We start from the raw sequence: 13,044 nt of genomic DNA, 5'->3' as shown, positions 1-13,044 counted from the left end.
CCGAAGCCGAGAGCGACATGCAATGCAAGAGCCAGGACTTCCGAGTTAGAAGTGACTATCGACGGTCGGAAAATTACCGCTGTAGTCGACACAGGAGCCGATAACTCGGTGATGAATGGAAAGTCACACCTTACGACGGCCCACAAATTCGCACCGCAGGAGGCTACCTCATTACGCCATCAGGACGATGCACAGCGCGAGTGACTGTCAAAGGACATACCTATCCTGCGACCTTTGTTGTGCTACCGCAATGCTCCCGAGAAATGATCTTGGGTGTGGATTTTCTTAATGAGCATCACGCGATCATCGACCTGCTATCCAAGCTGATCACGCTTTCCACGGACGAAGACCTCGCTTCGATGAAACCTCGGTAGCATCACGTTGCCCTGAGTGTCCTAGAGGAAGAACTGAGCGTCCCACCCCGATCAAGCATTATCGTGACCATAGGCGCCACGAAAGCTATTAACGCTGAAGCCATCATCGAGGGGAACATGCAGTTGCTTCTAGACCGAGGAATCAGCATCGCAAGAATCATCGCACATTTCCGCAATGGCCATGTCGAAGTACTGCTGACTAACTTCAGCGAAGAATACCGGCACATTAACAGAGGAACGACGATTACTTTCTTCGACGAAATATCTGACGTACAAGAATCATTCGCCCTCTCCGGCCCCTCCGCAGAAGATTCGCCTGACCAAGAGAACTCGCCCACTTTCGACATCAACTCAGCTCTGCCCGGAACAGACTTGACCAGATCCGCAATCTGCTTCGAAGCTACAGTGAGTGTTTTTTGAAATCGCCGAAGGTCCGAGAAACGCCAATTGAAAAGCATCGCATTAAAATGGACCAACACGTCCAAACTCTCCGTCAAAGCCCCTACCATGTGTCACCGCGAGAACGACAACCCATCCGGGACCAAGTCGAAGAAATGCTTCGCGACGACGTCATCCAGCCTTCAAACAGCCCATGGGCGGCACCGGTTGTTCTAGTGAGAAAGAACGACGGCTCACTTCGATTCTGCGCTGATTACCGCCGCTTGGACAACATAACAAAGAAGGACGTCTACCCCCTCCCCCGCATCGACGACACACTGGACCGCCTCTGCAACGCCAAATATTTCTCATCGATGGACCTCAAGAGCGGCTACTGGCAAATTGAGGTCGACGAAAGAGATCGCGAGAAGACAGCATTCATCACTCCGGATGGGCTGTTTGAGTTCAAGGTGATGCCATTTGGTCTCTGTTTCATACCAGCGACGTTTCAGCGAGTAATGGATACAGTGCTGGCAGGCATTAAGTGGAAAATTTGTCTGGTGTATTAAGATGACGTCGTTGTCGAACAGTACTAGACGCCATCAAGTCGTCTAGCCTAACCTTGAAAGCAGAGAAGTGCCACTTTGCCTACGAAGAGCTACTATTTCTATAGCCACATTGTTGGCAAGGAGGGCGTACGCCCAGACCCGCTGAAAACAGCTGCTATTGAACAGTTTTCACCGCCGGTCGATAAGAAAGCACTGCGCAGATCTCTCGGACTGTGCGCATCTTACCGACGATTTGTGAAAAACTTTTCGCGCATCGCCGAGCCCCTGACCCTACTGAAGAAGGCAGACGTGCCGTTTAATTGGAAAGCGCCTTCAGGAGTGCCTTGCCTTCATCTGGGCTACGTCAAAATTCCACCCCTACCTGTAAGTACGACCGTTCAAGGTTGTCAGCGATCACCACGCGCTGTGCTGGCTTGCCAATTTGAAGAACCCCTCTGGCCGACTCGCTCTATGAAGTCTGAGTCACCAGGAGTTTGACGTCACCATCTTTTACATGTCCGGACGCAAGCACTCTGACGCCGATTGCCTCCCACGAGCCCCTGTAGATACACCGCCGACGGACGATGATGAGGACGCCTTCCTGGGACCCATTAGCCCCAGCTCTTTTGCTCAGGAGCAACGCTCGGACGCGACCTAAAACGCCTCATCGAGTACCTGGAAGGCAAGGTTGCTTCACCCTCCGCTTCATTCAAGCGAGGACTGTCTTCCTTCTGTGTACACAATGATGTCCTTGTGAAGAACTTTGCAGCGAGCAAAACAGCCTACATCCTTGTTGTACACGCTTGTCTCCGCGAAGGAGTTCTGTACGCTTCACACGACCAGTCGAAAGCTGGGCATCTCGATTTTATTCGCACCCTCCGGATGCATTCATGACAAGTATCACTGGCCCCGACTGTCTGCCGACGTCACACATTATGTGAAAATCTTCCGAGATTGTCAGCGACGAAAGACTCCTCCCACACGAACAGCAGGATTTCTGATCCCCATTGAACCTCCCTCAAGTCCCTTTCAGCAGACCGGCATGGACTTGCTTGGCCCTTCCCCAACGTCAACGTCTGGCAGAACTTTTTGCTGGGCTAGTTGGTCCATTCTGACAATAGTGAAAACAGCGCTAAAGAAGAAGCCGGAAGGCGAAACGAGGAAGTGACAGGAAAGAGCGCTGACTGACAACTGAATTTATTGAGCGAAACTCGCGCAATATATAGGAAGGCAGTGGCAAAGATAGTCAGATGCAGTCAACGTCACATGATGCAAAGAGCCAAAAAGCGATAAAAAACAAAACAAGGTGATAAAGCCAACAGTGAACTGAATCTCAAAAGGGGTGGTAATTAAAAGGAAACTACACTCAATGACTATACACAGTTAATGTCCCATGGTGTAAAGAGCCATAAAAGCGATAAAACCACAACAGGGTGAAAAGGCTAAAAGTCCGCAGAAACCCAAAGGGATGGTAACAAAAACTACATGTTGACTTAAACAGTTATTGTCACAAGGTGTAAAGAGCCATAAAAACGATAAAACATACATAGCAGATAATAAGGGTAAAACCGATAAAAAACTGAAGAAATGGAATTGTGGAAAGAATAAAAATTGACAGAATGTAACAACGTAAGGCTAAAAAATCCACAGACCTTAACAAAAAACGATGCAACAGTGACACTCAACGATTGAAACACGCGTAGTTAACAATAAAAATTTTAGCAATGTTGTTCCAAAAAGGCAAGTTCACTTCCGTACAAGGATTTAGACGCGCCACTGACACATTCCAAGCCCTTTCTTTTTATAAAGAAAGCTTCCTTCAATTCCCGGGCTACACTGTCTCTACTCCTATCAAGAACTACAGTTTCGCGTAAACGAGGCATGCATTTACACTCCTTGCAATGAAGCGCTAGATTAGAGCCAGTGCCTTTTTCAAGTGAGCGCTCATGTTCCCTTAAACGTTCGTTCAAGCACCTTCCAGTTTGTCCAATATAAACTTTGTCGCATGTAAGCGGTATCTGGTAAATCGCCCCTACCCTACACGTGACGAACATGTTGGCATGCTTTACGCCACAGGTTTGCTGTCTCGGCTTTTCGTTATTTATCCTGTGACACAACGTAGCTAGCTTGCAAGGGGCAGAAAAGACTACGGGAATCTCATATTTATTCGCAACCTTTTTCAAATTATGTGCTACCCGGTGGGAATACGGGATAACGGCTGGCCTCACCCTCCTATTGCTTTCCTGAGTAACTTTATTCTCCTTGCCTTTAACTTTTTGAAGCAGAGTTTCAGTCACTGCCGAAATCACAGTCTGCGGAAAACCTGCCTGCAGTAACCGTGCGGTCAGCAGTTGGAAGCTCTCTTGCATGCAATGCTCGCATGATTTTGTTAGTGCAGATCCTAATCCGGATGTGGCTATGGCTCGCTTAACTGTTTTTGAGTGAGCTGACTCGTAGGACAACAGCTCTTTTTGACTTCGAGGCTTGTACATCCAACAGTATCTATCTCGTACCAAGGATAGTTCCAAGTCCAAAAACTGTAACTTGTTGTTCTGAGGAAATTCACAAGTGAATTCCAAACCATGGCTCAGTTCATTAAATGTATCTAGAATTTCATTTACAGTGGCTCTATAAGCTGGTGCGTCTTGCTTGGCTAACACAACTAAAAAATCATCGACATACCTGAGAACCTTTAAAACTTTGCTCTTGTCGAACCTATCGTCCAGATTTTTGTCAACTGCTGCGAGAAAAATATTACTTAACACTGGCGCTACACAGGACCCTATACAAATTCCTTTCTTCTGTATGTACACCTGATTGTCAAACTCGACCACAGTAGCACTAAGATAGAATTCCAACAAAGAAAGAAAACTCTCCATTGAGATACCCGCTGAATTTTGAAACAACACACCTTTCTGTTCAATGCAAGACTGAACAGCTGAGAACAACTCTTTGTGTGGAATGGAATAGAAAAGGTCCTTGGCATCTACCGAAAACATGTTTCCAATGCTTTGCAGGATTGAAAGAAAGCTATAATTTCCGTCGAGTTCTTCGTACCGAAGGGATCATCAACGACAAGAGAGTTTAAATGCCTTAACAGGTATTGGCTAATAAGCCTTTGGTAAGTGTAGCGCTCACTAACAATACACCGGAACGGAACCTCCTCTTTGTGAGTCTTTACAGAAAAAAACATGCTAAGAGTCTTTTCTCTGCACTTACTTATAGTGTTTGCCAACTGCACCAGTTCCAAGTTATTGCAGAGGGCAAGCCGGCGCAAGTCAGCCCAAAGAACACTTTCCTTTTAGAAGACCTTTTGTCTGTTTTCATCGCTCCTTCGACTACCGGCCCTCACCACTACGTGACAATATTACCCTGCAATTTCTCAAATATCAAATTTTTGTCTAAAAATGTTGAACATGGCTACTGCACTAATAAAATCCAGCTGCAAAGAAAATTGCGTTAGCTTGGGATTTGGTGGGAATTGCACCAAGGATCTTCCGATTGCGAGATAGATGCGCTACCCATAAGGCACGAATCCTGCTTTCTTCATTGCATGGGAGCACAACACTGCCAGGCTTGTAGCCTTACTTAACCAGGCCGCATCCCGCAAAGCAGTAATACACAGTCACTGCAGCATCCTGCTATCACTCTGCCAGCACGTCAAAATTCCGGGATACACGCACATGCATCGAGTAAAGGCAGCAAGACAGCTGTTCGATCCTGTGTAGCACGTACCCCCCGCAGCAAAGCAGACTGGTTTCTGAACATCGACGTGGCGGCTGTCCTTAGCGAGCTATCATGCGGCTTTCCACAGACTAAGCAGGCCCATGAGCACAAAACGACCACATGGAACCTCGAAACCTTCCACTTCAGGCATAATTATTATAGTATTGGACATGAAGCCAATTCCCTTTGTTGTAGGTCCGTTGAAGAATGTCTCAAAAGAAGATTGCATCACGAAAATGCACAAAGCAATGATTCGTAGTCTCTGGCTGCTGACACAAGCTACTTTTCACTGAACATGGCACGAATGCATCCTCAGCATGAAGCCACGCCTTGATATGTATGGGCGGCGTGTGAGGTTCAAAAGATCTTTACGGCCGATTGAGCGCACATCCGTGGCCCCCTCTTCAATACACTGTTGTCTAAATAGCCGAGGTAAGGTAACCAATACATCGGTAAAGGAAATAACATCTGAACCATAACCATAACTCAAAGGAAAAACGTACAGTGAGTAAATGGACCGTGTTGCCAACTTCCTTAATAAGACCCCACAAAGGCCCCTCACCACTATGACCCGCGGACGCAAACAGATTAGGCAAATATGCACTTAATCGTTTTTTAAGCAATGGTTTCCCGTTTTAAGAAGGAAATACCTTGAATAGGCTGAATGACAAACAAATGCTAAAGAACAGCTGCACCAGATTCCGGTGAGAGGAACAAATTTTCTCGAAGCATAGGCTACCACTGAGAGCACCACACAAAAGTGGCAAAAATTATATGCATAGCGGGTACTTTTATTTCTTCTACAATACAGGACTTGCATTACATATATTAGCTTCATAACCAATAAGGTATTGCATACTTATGCTTCTGCATACACAGACATCTGCATACCCATTCAACTCTGTCGTGTGAGAGACAAGATTTCAGAATCCCAGTGAGGCTTAATATTCTGATACTGATGCTAGGGAACGCTCAAATACTGTATAACACGAAAACGACATCTGGCATAGATTCATTAAAGCTATTGTGTTCTGCCCTTCAAGCGGAACTTCAATATCCCCTCAAGTTTTTTTTTTCAAATCAAATGAAATCAAATTCATTTAAACATCACAATGGTACATATGCAATGCTGTGGGTGAAGGCACAAAGCCTTCTTGAGGCTTGTCGAAACCTACATCCTACTGCGTGAAACATGGCAGAAACAGCAGTGATGAACACATATTTAGGAAAGAGCACAAAACGGTGACGAAACTTCGGTGGAAAAAATGCTTTAAAAAGAATTTTTAAAATTGATATCTTCAAAAAAATGAATAATCGGTGCAATCTGTTTTCACAATAATGATGTACATTCCGAGTTAAGGGTGGTTGGTAAAGAGTATTTTAACATTTGTCGTCCGTAATTTGTTCGGGTGCGAAGTACTACACAGCTGCCAGCGTTAGCCGTGTTGTATAGACTGGTTCGTAATGTTAATGATGCAGGGTCTTTGAGATATGTGTCATTTTTCGATATGTCGGCGCAGTAGCGTTAGGCAAGTACTGATTTTTGCAAGGCGCTAACAAGTATATGGTTTAATTGATCGAAGTTCGCCTTTGCATGAGCGTCAAATTTACCTTTGACAATGATGCGTATTGCCTTTTTTCTATAATCTAAGCAGAATACTAATGTTTGCGCAGTAGTGCCCCAAATTAGGAAGCAGTAACTCTAGGTGGAAAACAATAATGAGTAATAGAGTAAGAATTTACTGCTTTGAGGCAAAAGAAACCGTAATCGCGACATCACGCAGACTGCGCGAGCAACCTAGGAGAGAATGTGGCTAATGTGCGAGTTCCAACCACCATATCGCGGAAAACAACTCTTTAGCTTTTTACTTGTATTTCAGAGGAGCCAGTATATATGTTGATATGTGCATGTATGATATTCTTTCTTGTATATGAATTAAAGGGGTGTGATTGGAGCCACAAATCGGAAAAAAACGTACTGTAATTTCCGCCCTATTAGCATTTTGCGCAAAAGTAGTTTTAAAGTTGAGGTGTAGAATGCAGAGTTTATGTATATATCAAAAGTACCATTAGCGCGATTAATAACGTGATTAATGTTTAGACGTCATGTTTAATTCTTTGTTATGCGTACACCCAAGCATGTATAGGGTGTCAGTGTATCAAAACGTGATCCATTAAGATATTCAAGACGACTGGTGTTGGAACTCTGACGTATTCGTATTTCTTCAGATTTTGCAACATTTGGCTCCTTTAGTGACTCAACACGCTAGTAAAATGTTATGTCTAAGTCTCATTGAAGGGTTGAGCTTCACTATCATTTCTATATTTCTCGGAACACTGCACAGGTATCGGCGAATAAATCGCTGAGTAAAGGTGCAAAATGAGACTTATCATTCGTTTATAATGCTACCCAAAAGTTCAGATAATTTAAACAGCCCGTCCGAACTCACTGAAAGAGACAGAGCAGCATGCTCTGTCTGTAAATGTTCCGAAACCCGTGCACCTTAGAGGCGACATTGTTTTGTTCTGTTCGATTTTTTAAGGTTGTGCTTCTATTATTCGTTACATTTCACGTGATTTCAAATGGCGGATGATTTTAAAAGTAAATAACCTGCGTGAAATTCGTCTACTTCAGAAACCCATCATATGGTACACAAGGCTTTCGGAGCTACTTCCGTGATCCACGGCAAGATGCTTTTCTGGTACAAAAGCTTCAAAGAGGGCCGCACGTCTGTCGACGGCGGTCAGCGTTCAGGACCACAGCCAAAAACAATAATACCGAAAACAATAGAAGTCTCTCCCCCCTGACTATCCCCGGTGTGATTGACGTTGCAGCAAAGCCATACCGAACCGCTCTGGGAGAATTTCGTGGACAAACGCCCACATAAGTGGGAGAGCACCAATTGGCTGCTCCATAATGACAGTCCGCCCACTGACTGATCACTAAACTGTAATGCAGGAATGCATTTAACGGTTACATTTTCAACTCCGACTGACTTTATTTTTTCGTTCTTTTTATGGTCCCACAATAGTTTTAGTCCGTCATGGTTCCGTCCACCAAGGCTACAGGTCATTTTTAAGTGCCCTACTGAGGCTCAGGGGAATTTCAAAAATTCTCGTGTGTTGTTGTATTGCTTCAAATATCGTCAAGTGGAGAGGTACTAATTGCGAATGAGATTGCGAAGGCACAAGATTTTTAGTGTGGTAAAGTTTCTAGCGCGTGCGCCTCGGAGCGATTGCCGCCGCGGCGTGGCACACAGCCGTCCAAAACAAAAATCGCGGTGGTGGCGCCAGACGGCGCCACTTCTCCGCGAGGTACCTCTGGACCAATGAGCGCGCGTGCACTGGTTGCTCAAAATTCTGTAACCAGCTCCGGCGCTCGTGCGTGAACGACCATTTTCGTTCTGAATATCCCACTCGACAACTGCGAACTGTGCTGCTAAGACGCTATGACCTCATGCCGTAACTCGCCGTCCGGTGCAACAGCACAGAGCACGCACTTGTTTAAAATTAAGTTTCCCCACAAACTGTACTTTGTTTATGGCACCAGAAAGTGGATCAGCACGCATAATTCCTATAATGAAATAGTCTAGGCGCAGCACCGATTAGACCGCTAATTTTTCGCCCGTTCCTGGCTTTCAAAACCATCGAAAGGCTTTCGCACGGGCCCCATCCACTTCATCTTCTACCGTGACTTTTTATTTCATCTTTCAATAAAATGGAAGCCTAAAAGGCGTCGGTTTAACAGAGCAATGAGGTCCAGTCGATGTTTGGAATCATGCGAGAAATGCTTGGATCGGTTTCTGCATGCTCAAGGTGGCCACTTCGAAGGAAAGATGGGCCCTAAGCGGAAGCATAAGGTATTTTTTAAAAATTGTGCTGGATATCAGTGGAGATTATTAGTGAATATTTTATAGCCTAAAGGGAAGCTGAAACGGTTTTCCAATTCCATTAAACGCTGCGGATCGGAAGTCGGGACCTTGGAAGCTATGATTACCAATTTTTCCTCGATTCTGTTCGCAAAAACTGTTGTAATCATTCACAAATACCCGCTGCCGACACGCCCTAGTTGCTTCCGGAAGCGCCATGTTGGGAGACGGCAACAAAGGAGTACTGGCGGAAGTTACGCCATTCCCGGAGAGTCGGCCGGCAGTCCTGTTCTGGTTGATTCTTTGCGGCCCGCGCTTTGGGGAACAACACTATCTACTGCCAGTGCCGTTTGCTTTGCCTAGTTCAGGTTTTCTGTGTAATGCTTGCAGCCTGTATATAAACAAGTCTTGGCATGGTCCTTCTTTCGAACTGCGCTCAGCACACAGCGTGGTAGAATCCGTCGGTTGTTCTCCTCTAGCCTCTTCCACCTTAACCACGCAAGCTGGCAGTACACAGCATACTGAAACTGCCTGCACAAGATATGTTTATTGCACCAATATTTCTCTTTTGCTTATAATACTTTCTTACCTGTTTGTAAACTTTCTGCCTTATGCATGCCGCTGGTTCACATCCATGCTGAGTTAAAGCCACTTCCAGCACTGCCTTACGAGGTACATGGTCTCTTTTTCAGCGCGTTACGCAGTGAGCACCTTTTTGCTTTTTTCCCAAGTCCTTGCACTTCCTGGCAGCTCAAGCAATCCTCTTAATCTTTCATCAGCGCGAAGCACATGCAGCTGCATCTAACTGAACAAAAACAAATGTTGCCATTGCTTGGAAGACATTGAAATAACAAGCGTTAGCCGTTGGGTTTACTAAACAAAGAAAGCGAAGAACGCGCCTCTCGTCTAGAGAAACGGAATGTATTACCATTTGAAACGGGGTGGATTGCCACCATCCTCAGCTATGCGCGCACGCACGCCGTCGAGCGAAGCGATCCCCTCCTAGAGCCATTTATCACAGAAATTACGGTGTACGTCTACCCGTAGTCGAGTTACACCCCCTCAAAATACGTCCCAAACGGAATTTGCAGCGTTTGGGGGGTCAATGTGGGCCTAGAATTCGGCTTGCGGTGCGATATGGTAACGCTTCACTTAGTAATTGCACGTATACAATGTCTATCTATTATTTAGTTGTGATGTTATTTCTATACCATAACCCATAGGGTTTCATTTGCCTACAAAATTCGCTACACAACTGTCCCCAGATGGGTTCCCCTTGTTGCCGGAGTATATATATAGCGGAACGAATGTATACACGAATGGAGGACCGGTAACGGGACAATTTTTGATTAGTGTGGGAAAGGGATGGGAGTACACAACTAATTTCAATGGCAGCCATCTTGGATTTCAGAAACGGAAACTACGCTGCCTTTTTGTCCGCTGACGTCATACATAGTTCCACCTCTACCATATTGTACCCTGACGTCATCATTGGCACGAGGCAGGTAGTTGTTTCTACAATGCTATTGTAGATGGCACTACAAGTCTCAATGCGAGATGTGCTCGTTTCTAGTTGCTTCCACAGATTGCGCTGTGATCTCTGGATGTTTGGAGACCCCACTAAATCTCGAAACGTGATGAGTAAGAGCTAACGCTCTTAAAACTGATTAAACAAACCTAGTATACTTGAGCAATGCAAACATTTGCATTCATGAACGCCTGGTCATGGCTGATGATCGGCGGTACGCATATATTTCCCACAAGTAATTCTGCTGGTTATCTCGATACGCAACAGCAGTAACTATATATCTCGCAGCACACTAGTTTTGATGAGCCGCACTGCGAGCTCCGAAACGCAGCCATAATTATTGTTCAAAGCGTGTTCAGCACGGAAGGAAAAAAATAACCTACGGGATATGTGCAGAAGTTTCGTGGTTTAACCGTAGCTCGATCATGCAACGGAAGGAATAGCGCACACGAGAGCTTCCTCCGTTTCTCGTCTCTTCGAGCTGCAGTGCAGCAGTGAACCTTCTCCAACTCGTCCAGTTTCGCTTTCTTTTGTAGTTCTAAAACGTCTTCGGGTGTAATTAAGCGGGTCACTTTCAATAAATCAACACAAATTCTTTACATCGCGCGACTTGTGCAAGCATGCTGCCGATTTGAATTCGATCATATTTATAGGCGTTACAAAAAGTTGGTTGTCCTGCTTTTATGCAGAAGCGATGCAGAACAACGCTTCGACGCGATTTCATTTTTTTTGCCCCTACGGTTTCATTTTTATGCCCCTACTTGCCCCTACGCAAAAAATATGCACGCGCATGCACCTCCGCCAAACATACGTATCAGTCGAGATTTCCAGCACATGAAAATGTCACGGCTTGACTCTCGCTGCCGGCGCACTCCACCGCGTCGCCGGCTCCGTTGTTTTCTGAAGCTGGTGATCAATGGCTCGAACATGTACTCTGAGAGTCCGAACTGTGCAACGCTCCACTAATTATTCATAATTTCCAAGACGTAGTTCTTAAGCCAGCCGAAGCAACGCGCTACGCAGCAACGCCGTCGGTGCTGCCCGGAAATCCTAGTGGATGAAGTCACGACGTACTCTGCCAATCGCGGGCAGCAGCGGCGTTTGCTCGGCAACCTGAGGCCGTGGGGCGCGTTTTCTTGTAACAAACAGCTTTTTGCGTTTATTTCCGCCCTTTTTGAATGAGATATTTTTTAGCAGCAGACTAAAATCAGTAAAATTCCACAGGGAACTAATTTTTTTTTCGAAGAGTGCTTCAGATTCCATTTAAAATTAATTGATCAGGAAGCAGAAGAAAAAACAACAACATCCCACCTGTTGGATCCAAACCCAAGACCTCCGAATTGCGCGTCCGGTGCTCTACCAACTGAGCTACGGCGAATGCTCTCACTGTATATCTATCTATCTAAAGTCTTAAGTGATACACTTTGTATATATATACTGTTACTACCAGGGGTTTATTCAGATCATGAAGAGACGATGCCTAGTCTGTTTGGTCGGCATCGCTGAGTACGCAGAAGAGGAGGAGAACGAGGTGGTTGGTTGCGTCTCGTGCTCCGCAAGCGGACCCAGCTGGTTTCGGTCCCCCGTTGTGCTCTGAGTAAACCCCTGGTCGTAACTATATACTCGTATAACCGACGGCTTAAAATAGTCTGCTGTGTTTCGCCAGATTAAATCGTTATTAAGAAGGAGCTGTAATCATTAGTTTATGCATGCTGTGTGCGATTAATGGGAGAACCTGCAATCACCAATTGGACATAATGGTCAACTGTACACAGTAGCAATAGCAGTTTGTGACATAACTTGTCAACAGACTTTGAAATATCTAGGACTATGACGTCTGCGTATGAATAGTTACGAATAGCAGTGATCTTATGCGTGAAAACTAAAAGCTGGGTTTCATGGAAAGCGGTTTTTTGCACCCTTGCTGAGAGGAACGGATAATTTGGTTGACTAAAGTGTAAGGTTGCCCTGACTCTATTAGCGATTACCTAATAAATACCTTGTAGGCAACGTACAGTTGCCTAAAAGGCCTGTAATTTTTCAAGTCCTTGGCGTCTCCTTTCGTATAAATTAAGGTTATGTTTTCGTTCTTCCAAGCTTCTGGCACGGCCGAGGTCTTATAGTATTTCGTATACAGGGTGGCTAGTTGTTCTACCACAATCTCCCCTCCGTCCTTCGACAGATCTGCTGTTACCTGATCCTCACCAAATGATCAGGCGGCCTTTCCTAAAGGATATTCTACAATAGATCATATTCACACTTTGAATTAGCCCCTCTATATAGCCTTTATTGATTACGAGGAAACATTTGAATCAGTGGAAGCCTCATCAGTCACACAAGTATTGCGTAAGCAGGGTATAGAAGAGCCTTAGGTGAAAATACTGGACGACTCCAGAGAAGGTGAAGCAGGGGATTCATCTTCGGGGAACCAGTATAGCCCACACCTCCACCAGGATGTTACAACCGGGGGTTTATTCAGACCACAACAGGCGATTGAAACGAGCTGGGGTCCGCTTGCCGAGCGCGAGACGCATCCACTTCCGTCTCCTCATTTTCTATGTAGTCGGCAGGAGATGACCTGCACATCATAATCAATGAGTTTGACAGACCGACCAGACCGG

The sequence above is a fragment of the Amblyomma americanum genome, chromosome 11 (assembly GCF_052857255.1).
Source record: "Amblyomma americanum isolate KBUSLIRL-KWMA chromosome 11, ASM5285725v1, whole genome shotgun sequence".
In the NCBI taxonomy this organism is placed as follows: domain Eukaryota; kingdom Metazoa; phylum Arthropoda; class Arachnida; order Ixodida; family Ixodidae; genus Amblyomma; species Amblyomma americanum.
This window is presented reverse-complemented; position numbering follows the sequence as displayed.